Raw genomic sequence first — 11,700 nt, 5'->3', positions numbered from 1 at the left:
CTCGAACTCCCAGAGATCTGCCTGCCTCTGCCTCCCAAGTGCTGGGATTAAAGGCATGCGCCACCACCGCCCGGCCCAATAAGGCATTTTAAGAGAATAATTACCCTTCCTCTGAGCCCTCCTCCAGCCCATCTGACTCTCCAGGACCTCATCCACCCGCCACCAGCCCTGGCCTTCAGGGAGGTGTGTGGAATGAATGTGTGATGGGGGACGCAGGTGTACGAGAGAGCCAGGGTGAGGAGCTGCCCGCTGCTCTGGCTAGCAAGGCCAGGATCTGTGGTTGAGATGTCTGGTTCTGAGTGTCTACGATTCCGACGGAGGGTCTACGGTACTCTGGGGTCTTCCCCGGAATCTGCAACCCATCCTCAGAGCCTCGATCTGGGGCCTGAGTGGACGTTGCAGCGGCCTGGGCTGATGGCCAAAGGGCATTAGTAGGAAACTCCCTGTCGGAAAGGCACACAATGGTGCCCCAGCTTGCAGAAATAAGGGTTGAGGCCTCAAAAGGTTTCACTTGAGTCCCAGGTTTCCTGCAACAGAGACAGCTTGACAGAGCCAGCAGGTTAACTCCTTGAGGGCTATGCCCCCCACCTGCGTCATACCCCTTCAGTACATCCCTAACTGGTCCTGCAGCCTCCTCCTACCTGAACAGCAGGCCAACCCACAAGTCCATTCGGCTGATCCGGTCTCCAAACAAAGAGCTAGGTTCTGCCCAGCCCTCTGCAACCTCTTCCTGTTTGCTTTGGATGCAGACCATGGGCCAGCTGGCCAAAATCTGGGCTCTTCTGCACAGGGGCCCTGGTGTCTGGAATTGGGGCAGTTCCAGGAATGGCACCAACCCAGGCTAGGGGTGTGTGGGGTGCCTGGGCTCAGCCGCCCCTCCTCTCCACAGCCCCTGCCTCAAGGAAGGTCTCACCACTTCCGTACCCCAGCAGGCAGGTTCTGTGGGGTTCTTGTCACCCTGCCCCTCCAGCCTCGGGGGTTATCTTCCTGGGTGTGAGGATGAGATGACCCTCACTGCCTTCAGGGTGGAGGCTGCAACTCTAGCTGGGGGCCAAGACCACCCCTGAACCTGACCCCCTGGCTGCTCCAGGTTTTCGCAGTCCCCTAGGCCTCTTATTGCTCGGCCTTTGTTCCTCTGGCCCATTGGCCAGGAGCACCTTTCCTCTCTTACACTTCAAAGCCCAGCTCTAACACCACAACTTTGTCATGCTCCTTAGGGACACACTTCTGTGGTCTCCACGTCACTTACAAAAAGACCAGGGCTGTGTCATCCTCCACACCAGGCCGGCACCAGCGACAGCCTGTGCTTCACCACAAACATGACAGACAAAAGCTAAAGCACTCAAGGAAAGTCAGACCCTTGATTTGGGGGATAGCCCAACCCTCCGCACAGCACACTCTGTCCTGGGCTCTGAGACTGAGCAGAAAAACCACCTCTGCTATTAGCCAGTAGGTCATTTGCTTCATATTTTTCTCAAAACCAATCCACGTTACTTGGCCTGGTGAGCAATAAGGAACCTGATGTCATGTGTTAAGTTACTTTTTTTTTCCTGATCTGCGGCTCACCTCACACCTCAGATGATAAGCGAGGCATTAAGGCAGCCTGAGATCACCCCACATAGCTGCTGCTGCTGGAGAATAGCACTCTGTCCCGCCTGATCTGGGAGGGGGGGTCATTGCTTCAGTGCAGGGCCTTTCTGCAGGTGAGCAAGGCTCTTGCTGTCCTTTTGCTGCTTCCCCCTTTAGGGGTGGGAGCCCTGACCACTGACCACTGTTTCAGCTACGCACACATGTGCACATGTGTGTGCGCGCACCCTGACCACTGTTTCAGATACACACATACACACACACACACACACACACACACACGTGCACTAGGTAGTCTGTGCTCCATACCACACCTCAGGCTCATGATTCCTCTCCAGAGCTCTCTCATCCTGAGTTCTGGCATAGGTACTGTGAAGCTGGCCGACGAGGAAGCTAGGGGAAAGTGTAGTGTGTAGACCATCTGCCCACTTTGAAGTAGCCTCGAGTAGGACCAGGGTGAAGCCAGCTCCCAGAACAGGGCCATCCTGGCTGATGGCCTGTTCCCATGTCACAGCTGGATTGGGCTGGTCTGGGCCAGCCCCCAGGGTGCTTCCTCTGGGAGCCCTGGACACTGTCCATTCTGTGGGAACAACATTAAACCCATGGCAAGTGGGCCTCTATGGGCCAGGGAAGTGTCCCTGAAGAGCGGGAACAGGGAGGCCTTGTGCACTAATCATACAGGCCCACACTCTCTTTGGTAGGAGTGGCTCTAAAGACCACAAGAAGGACAGATTCGTTCACTCGGACCATGGCCAGGAATTGGCAGTTGTTCTGGGAAGTGATACTTGTAAGCTGGGAACCACCAGGGGGCTGCTACAAGACACTGTCCGTATACACCACACAGATATATATGAGGCCATCCTAGGGTCCCTTAAGATAGGACTCAGGCCAAAAAAAAAAAAAAAAAAGTCGGGTGGTGGTGGCACACACCCTTAATCTCAGCACTTGGGAGGCAGAGACAGGTATGTCTCTGTGAGTTCAAGGCCAGTCTGGTCTACCTAAGTTCCAGGACAAGCTCCAAAGCTACAGAAAAACCCTATCTGGAAAAAACGAATGAATGAACAAACAAACGAACAAAATAAATAAAATAAGGTCGGACTCAGGCTGAGGTGAGTGGTTACAGCCAGTAGGGATTCTGGTACAAAGGGGCTTCAGGGCGAGCCACTTGTAGCTTCCCCTCAGGTACTCCGCAGAGCTACCATGCATGCGGTGCCAGGTTCAAACCCTGGGGGTGAAGGGAGAGTCCCCAAATCAAATACAGAGGCCGAGACAGGCCGGAGGATTGTCTAGAAATCCAGGCCAACCCAAGCTACACGACTCACCGCTGGGGGAAGTTCATGCACTAGAGCCATAGCCCTGGTTCCTGTTCCTGGGCCCCTCCCATGTAGGAAACCGCCCCCTTGCCCCTGGGAAATTATGGCCGGTCCTGTGCCGTGGAGGTGGGCCACCTGCTCCACTTTCACAGTGAACTGGCCAAGGTCCTGAGAGTCCACCTGTCGCCCTAGACTTTACTCTCACGGTCAGCCACAGGGGTGCGCGTTAGTGCCCTGAAATCTTCCAAGTGCACACCTCGCTGGTATCCTTGGAGCAAGGAGGGGCTTTAAGTCACAAAAGCCCTGACCCTCTAGGTCGGTCTGACGACCGGAGGTTATTACTGGAGATTTTCTGCTTGGAAAGACCGCACTCGCAGAACAAGTTCGGGTTGCCACCGGCGCTGCTCCCAGGAGGGCACCGCTTAGGATCGGCCACCTCTGACTTGGCACGCTTCCAGGCAGAATGCCAATGGATGGGGTGGGGTGGGCTCCAGGAGTACAGGTAGCGAAACGAGGGTAAAGTCTAGTTCCCGCTTCCTCACAAGGGGCTGAGGTCCGGCGTCCGGGCCACCGCTCTAAACCCGGCTGGGCGGAACTGCAGAGCAGAAACTTGTGACTTTGCTCTCTGTGACTTCCCTGAGCCAGCGCGCGCCCTGTTACACTCGCACGGTCCCAGTCCTCTGTGCCCCAACCATCCAGTATCCTCTCGACCCCGGGTTCCGTCCACCACGTGTCCCTCGACACCTCTCTTCCCCTGTATCCCTGACTCTGGCCACCCTCTCTCCACCAGGACCCAGCCACCACCCTGTGTTCCCGGACTCCAGCCACCCTGTTTTCCATCTTCTGTCATCAAAGCCGGGACCTCCCTCTGAGCCCTGTAGGCATCTGGAGACGGCTGGAGACCTTGGGGACCCACTCCAACAGCCTCGGCAGCTCCAGGCCCTCAGTTTACCCATCTGTGTGGGGGCAGAAGCTGCAGTTGGCTCCCGCATCCCGGATGCCAAACCCCACACTGGGTGTCCCCAAACTTCCGAAGCCCAAAGTCACCGTTCGGCACTTGCCTGGGACACCGCACTGCTCCGAGCAGCTCTTGCCTAGCCGCTGCCACCCGCCCGGCCGGGCCGGTTAAAGGAAGTAACCCGAGCCCACCGCCGCGGCGCCAGGATTACACCCCCCGCCCCCCCCGCACCCCCCCCCGCACACTCCTACCCCCAGCTCCGCCCGCGCTCCTCCCAGCCTGCCAGCGAACAGCCATTCCCCTCGACGGCGCGGGCCCCTGGCCCCTAGCGCGCCAGACCCGGACCTCTCGCCCTCACCCACCCACACTTCACGCCGCTGTCCCAGTGTCCCGCCCACCACATCTGGGAGACATCTGCAGACGGAGGGAGGGGCTCCTAGCTTCCTCGGACTGCAGGAGAATCCCCACAGCCCTGGTGGTTTTCCACACAATTTTATATTGTCATTATTATTATTATTATTGACATTTGTTATTATTATTGTTGTGTCTTCTTTCTCCTCTTTCCTCTATCCTCCTCCTTCCTCCTCCTCTTCCTTTTCTCCCCCTCCCTCTTCCTCTCCCTCTTTCATAAAGGTCTCAGGTATGTACAGCCCAGGCTGGCTGGGAACTCACTATGTAGTCCAGCTTCTAATCTCAAACTAGCAACAATCTTCCTTCACTGCTAAACGTTTCCATGTGCTGGAATTATCCACCAATTCCATCCAACTTTTTCTTCCTCTCTCCTTCTCTCCTCCCTCCCTCTCTTCTGTTCTTCAGGCAGTGGGAATTAAGTCCAATGTCTCTTGCATACTAAAGTGCTCAGCCATGACTTACACCCTGATCTCTTTTCTTTAAAAAGAAAAAAAAAAAGCCGGGCGGTGGTGGCGCACGCCTTTAATCCCAGCACTCGGGAGGCAGAGACAGGCGGATCTCTGTGAGTTCGAGACCAGCCTGGTCTACAAGAGCTAGTTCCAGGACAGACTCCAAAACCACAGAGAAACCCTGTCTCAAAAAACAAAAAAAAAAAAAAAAAAAAAAAAAAGATATAGTCTCACTAAATCATCCAGGCTGACCTTGAACTCACTGTAGCCCAGGCTGGCCTTGAACTGTTAATCCCTCTGCCTCAATCTCTCCAGGTCAAGTTCTGGCTAACTCTTAAAATCCAGACTGTTTTCAAGAAGTCAAAGTTAGCCTGGTCTACAGGGTGAGTTCCAGGACAGGCGCCAAAGCTGCAGAGAAACCCTGTCTCAAACAAAACAAAACAAACAAAAGTCAAAGTTAGCAGGGAGGTGGTGGTACTTGCCTTTAACCCCAGAACTCCTATGGGAGACAGAGACAGGTGGATCTCTGAGTTCGAGGTCAACTTGGTCTACAAAGAGAGTTCTGGGACAGCCAGGGCTAAACAGAGAAACCCCGTCATGAAAAACCAAAAAAGTAAGTCAAAGGTATCAGAAGGATCTAGCAGACAAAGGATTGCACTCTGGAGTGCATGCTTCTCCTGCTTTTTCTGCTTTGAATGTTGTGTGTGTGTGTCTGCCAGGGCACGCCCTCTCTGAGCATCTTTTTGTTGGCAGGACAAGGGAACACGTGTGTTAGTTTCCTGCGGCTGCTGCAGTAAGACCAACTCAAAAAGGCGCACACTCACTCGCTTACCGTTCTATAAATCAGACTCGCCACACTGAAACTCGGGGTGCTGGCGGGAAGTGTTCCTTCTGGAGGCTCTCCGAGAGGGCATCTTTTGTCCTTTCCAGCAGCTAGAGGCACCCGCATGCATTCCTGGGCTCAAGGCCACCTCTGTCTTTGAAGCCAGGAGTGGCAGGGGCTACCCTCTCTCAGCTTTGTCATTCAGGACATTGACTGGCCTCTGCCATGGGATCCGCCCATATAATTCAGGATAATCTCCCTGTCCCAAGTGGGCTCCTGAGCAATTGAATCTACCCACAGCTCTAATTACCCTTAGATGCAGAGCATTGCATTTTCCCAGGTTCTGGGTACCGGGAGGGATAAAGGTATCTATGGGAGATTTGTGCGTCTCACAACAGCCTCAGATTTAGAGGCATTGTAAATAGTTTCAACTCTTCCTTCCCATCCCTGGGAGTTGCCCACACTGATGGCCAGGGGGCTCTGTTTTCTCTCATACTCGCCATTCCTTTGGAAGTCAAAGAATGGGCCAGGGCGCCCCTAGGCAATGCCTTGCTTCTTCAGATCTGTCTCCGTGATCTTAAAAGCCAGGTCACATATCTATCAGAATGTAGAGTCACAGGAGTTGTGAGTTCCCAAAGCAAGAGTCAGTGGGCCCTGGAGAGCCTGAGAGTGAATTTCAGGTCTCCTTTCTCCTTCAGACTCTGCCTGCCTACTTCCTCCAGCATATATGGTGTGGCTGACAAACCAAAGATGGGCTACATCAGGCCAAGAGAGTCTTCCGCCCTGGGCCTACCTCTCTCTGGAGGGCAGTGTAGGGTTGGCTGGAAATGAAGGTGGCTCTCAGGAATTCAGCCTAGGGAAGCTGGAAATTTATGTACAGTCATTCATAGTAGTGGGAAAGAAAACACATTTAAACATTCTGCAATAGACTAGCTAAATAAATTATAGCCCTCTCATACGGTGACATAATATACCACTAGTAAAAACACGTCATGCTTTGACTAGCTAGAGGCATGACCAAATGGATAGAGAATGTTCAAGGCCCTGGGTTCAATGGATCCCTACCACCAAATAAATTTATGTATGTAATATTTCATATATAGCAAAACATTTACATTTCAGTGAAACCCTGGAAGGATTTTTTTAAAAGGTAACTTGAGAAAAGCCTGCTTAAGTATTTTAGCAAATCTGAGACTTCTAAAGAAAATAATCAACAAATTTGACTACATAAAGAATCAAAATTGATGCCGGTCATGGTGGCACACATCTTTAATCCCAGCACTTGGGAGGCAGAGGCAGATGGATCTCTCAGTTCGAGGCCAGCATGGTCTACAGAGCGAGTTCCAGAACAGCCAGGGCTACACAGAAACCTTGTCTTAAAACACCAAAACAAAACAAAAGCTGGGGAACTCCAGACTCCAGGACAGACCATATCTTAGGGGATAAGGTAGAGAGTGCTAGATGTCCAAGACCCTTCTCTGACATCTTCATGTAGGTCCTTGTACCGTGTGCACGTGCACACACACACACACACACATGCACAGGGGCACACATACACAAACATCTCACCTCACCACACACACATTTCCGCATTGTGAAATACCCAGTCTAATCAAAGTAAAAACCAAAACAAAACTGCAGAATGGTGGAAGATCGCATCTCCTAAAACAGGCCAGGGGAAATTCCTCTGATATAGAAAGAGCTTCCATAGATCATTAGAGAAAAGAATCCACAGTGATTCGAATTGATTGGTATTAAAATTAAAAGGGCAAAGGACATAAAGACTCAATAATGGCAAGAGAAAGTCCAGTTGAGCCATGGAGATCTGACAAAAGCTCAATGACCCCTACCCTTGTATACATTTTAAATGTTTATTTATTTGTTGTATGTGGTGTGTGTGTGGTGTGTGTGGACAAATACTCTATAGTGCAAGTGTGGAAGTCAGAGGGACGTGACATGGCGGCTCGTCTTCCACTTTTATGCGGGTCCCAAGAACTGAACTCAGTTCACTTACATAGCAAGCACCTTTACCTACTCGGCCATCTTGCCCTGTTTCTCATCACAGTTTTGCTGTTATTGTTTTGGTTTGGTTTGATTATGGTTTTAGGGGTTTTGTTTATTTGTGACATGGTCTCATATAACCCAGGCTGACCTAAAATTCCTGGAACTCACTATGTAGCCAAAGGCTGGCCTTGAATTCTTAATTTTCTTGCCTCTTCCTGCCAAGTACTGAGGATGAAGACATATGCCACCATGTCAGGCAAGAAAATCAATAACTCTTAATAAAGTAATTAAAATTTTTAACTATAAGTTAGTTGGTTTTTGTTTTGTTTGTCTGTTTGTTTGTTTTTGTTCCTCGGAATGTATATAGTTCAGTAGTAAATACTTACCCGGCACACAGGGGCTCAAAACCCAGAGAAGCAGAGTTATGTGTCCTATACCTGTAATTCCAGCTAAGGCAGGAGAGTCTCTTCTTCAAGGTCAGTCTGGGCTACACTGGAAAATATAGTCTCACAGCAAGCAACAACATTATCATCACAGAAACAAAAATAAAGCTGGGTGTGGTGGTACACACCCTTAATCCCCAGAAATCATGAGGCAGAGGCAGGCAGACCTCTGAGTTCGAGGGCAGCCTGGTCTACAGAGTGAGTTCCAGGACAGCCAGGGCTACACAGAGAAACCCTATCTCAAATAAAGAAAACAACGACAAAACCCCAAGATTTTGAGCGGGTAGTTGGACAGGAAGAAGGGAGGGAGAAAAGATCCCATTATTTGGTAAGCAAAGATCCAAAAACATTTAGCAAGACTGTTTAGCTGGAGGAAAACAGGTCCCACCTGCCTTTTTGGTAAACATACAACTGAACACCCGCAGAGGTGGTTTGGTTTGGCAATATTTATCATGAATACCACATCTCCCTTCACTTCCTATAAAAAACACTCATAAGTTTTTAAATGCAGCATTATTTACAGCTGGAAAGTGGAGAGGTAAAATAAGTGAATTTACTGCCTGTTGCTCTGAACACAGCAGTGATACCCAGGCTCACTCTTTATGGACCAATCCTGGAGATCCATGAAGGAAGGAGTCACATAGAGAGCAGACTGAAAGAGGTATCTGTTTACTGAGTGAGCACAGTATCTATTCAAATAGAAATTAATTAAATCAAGTGTTGAGGTTTATAAGATGGCCAGAAGAGCAACAATATAAACGGTCAAGGCTTCTTCCTCTTCCTCCTCCTCCTCTTTTTCTTCCTCCTTCTTCTTGAAACAGGATCTCCTGTAGTCCAGGTTGGTCTAAACTTGCTAAGTAGTCAAAGATGATCTTGAATTCCTGATCCTCCTGCCTTCGACTCCCAATTGCTGGGATTACCCGTGTGCACCCATGCTCACGGCCCCGTGAATTCTAGGAAGGCATTCTACCAGCTAAACTACATCCCCAGGTCAGGTTCAAGTTACAGATGAAGTAACTTGTTGTCTGGGGTTTCCTTTGACATAAATCCAAATGGGATTGAGAAACCAGAATGCACAACATGACAGGATTGAACATAGGGGAACCTGAACCGACTGAACGCTCAGTAATTGAGGGTTTGGTTAAATAAATTATGGGTCTCGCTCTGAGAATGAAATGCCGTGCCATCATTTAAAACTAATAGATCATATATTAAAGGCACCAGAAGGACATTTTTTGCTTTGTTTTGTTATTAATTGTAGAGTAGAATTACCTTTTAAAGCTTTATTTAAAAAAATTCAGAAGCCACAAAAAGGAATGTCTAAGTAGCCAAAATTTCTCCACTGCAAAAAAAAAAAAAAAAAAAAAAAAAAAAAAGAATCACAAGGGCTGGGCATGGTGATGTGGTGTGGGGGACCCCATAGTCCCAACACTCTAGAGACAGGCTGGGTATGGTGATGCAGTGTGGGGACCCCATAATCCCAACACTCTAGAGGCTGAAGCAGGAGGATTGTCTTAAATTTAAGGTCCAAATGAGCTACACAACAAGGGAAGGCAAAGTAGAGGCAGGGTCAGAATTTCAAGGCCGACTTTGTCTATACAACAAATTTGAGCCAGTCCAAGATCTATCAGACCCAACCTCAAAAAATAAAGAGTGAGGGGACAGGAGAAATAGTTCAGCGCTTAAGAGCATTAGTTATTCCTGCAGAGAACCTGAGGTTTGTTTCCAGCACCCACACAGCAGAAGAAATCCAATACCTTCTTGTACACATTAAGTGCACAGAGCACACAGACATATATGCAAGCAAAACAGTCTTACAGATAAAATAAATAAGAGATAAGTAAATAAATAAAATCTCAAAAAAGAACAAAAAACAAAAAAGAAAAAAAAAACATCATATGTAAAGCCAAAGGAATCATGTGTTGGTGTGCGGGAGAACTAGCCTTAGTGGTGACTGTGGGAGCCCAGAAACGGGCGTGTTTGAGCATTGTCATAACTTTTAAAACAGGACCATGGAGGCACAGGCCTTTAGTAGCAGCACTTGGGAGGCAGAGGCAAGCAGGTATTTGAGGCCGGTCTGATCTACAAAGCGAGTTTCAGGGCAGCCAAGAAACCCTGTCTCAAAGAACCAAAAATGAAACAAAACAAAAAAATTTCATTTTATTTTTAATTATGTAAATGGGTGTTTGTCTGTGGGAGGGTTTGTGCATGTGAGTGCAGGTGCCTTCAGTGGCCAGAAGAGGGCGCCGGGCCCCCTGGAGCTGGAGTTATAAGTGGTTGTGAGTGGCCACAAAGGGGTGCTGGGATTCAGACTCAGATTCTGAGCAAGAGCTATCCACAGCTTAACCACTGTGCTACCGCTCCAGCCTGGCCGTGCTGTTCTTATGCGTTTTTGAAGTTATATGTCACAGAGACAAATCACATGTGAGTGACGTCACACTGTGTAATATCTGCAGCTGAACTGGAGGTGAGCATAGAGCAGAGCTTAGCTTCTCTAAGGTTCTGGGTTCGACCCCTAACACTCTGCCCCCCCCCCCCCGCGCGCATGCGCGCGCATAACTGACACACAAACTGTAAGACTGCTACCAACAATGTTCAAAAGGCCTTCCATGGTGTTTGAAAACACACTTAAAAACTGGACAAAGGATTAGAGTGTAAAGTTCTCAGAAGAGGAAATGAAAAGGCCAGTGGACACAAGTTAAGACGCCAGCCTTGATTACATTCAGGAAACCGCATCAAAAACAATGAGGTTCCGCCTGTGATCTTGGCAACTGTTTAGACTTGATGTTCTCAACATCTACAGTTGGCCAGGTGTGGTACATTCCCGCACTCCTAAGGGACTTGTCCCTGTCCCTATCAAGACGGAAAAACTGCAAGGTATGTAAGAACTTAAGTGAATATACTCTGTGACCCACTGACCCTGTTGGGAGAATTTATGCTAAAAACAGGAGGTGGGAGGAGCCAAGACAGACAGGCAGGATCAGGCTTATTGCCAGGGCTCCTTCTTACAGGGTATGACCTGCTCCTTCCTACTGCTATGCCTGAAACACTTGACAAAGACAGCCCAAGGAAGGAAGGGTTTACTTTGGCTCTGGGTCCGGGGAAGGATCCAGCGTTTCACGTGGGGAAAGCTTGGTGGCAGGAGATGAGGCGGCTGACGCATGGACTCCGAGGAGTCAGGATACAAAGAGAACTGGCACCCGGCTTGCCTGCTCTTTTTTTACTTTTTATCTTTTCTAGGACCCCAGCCCACACATTCAGGAGGGGTTTTTCTTCTGGGAACTAAACCACCCAGGGACCGACACACTCTAACTTTCTGAGAGTGGTTTCCTCTCTATACAGTTACAAGATTAGTCAGGTCAACAATGTGTGTCAGCCACGGTGGTGTCCAGCCAGCTCACTTAAGTTATAACAGCCCACAGGACCTATACCATGGCTGGGCTGAAACTTTCTAGGGAACCTCACCTGGCCTTGAACTCCTTTAGCCTCCCGCTCTACCTCCCAGGACTGGGATTACAGGTGTGTAGCACAAGGCTCGCATATTTTTAAGTCACAAAAAGCAAGTTCCAAAGGCTGGAGAAATGGATGAGCAGTGAAAGTCACTTGTGGCTTTTGTAGAAAACCTGACTTTAGATCCCAGCACCCACGTGACCATTCACAGATAACTATAACTCCAGGTAGTGAAACTAATGTCATTTTCTGACCTCCGTGG

This window comes from Chionomys nivalis, chromosome 23 (genome assembly GCF_950005125.1).
Source record: "Chionomys nivalis chromosome 23, mChiNiv1.1, whole genome shotgun sequence".
Lineage (NCBI taxonomy): Eukaryota > Metazoa > Chordata > Mammalia > Rodentia > Cricetidae > Chionomys > Chionomys nivalis.
This window is presented reverse-complemented; position numbering follows the sequence as displayed.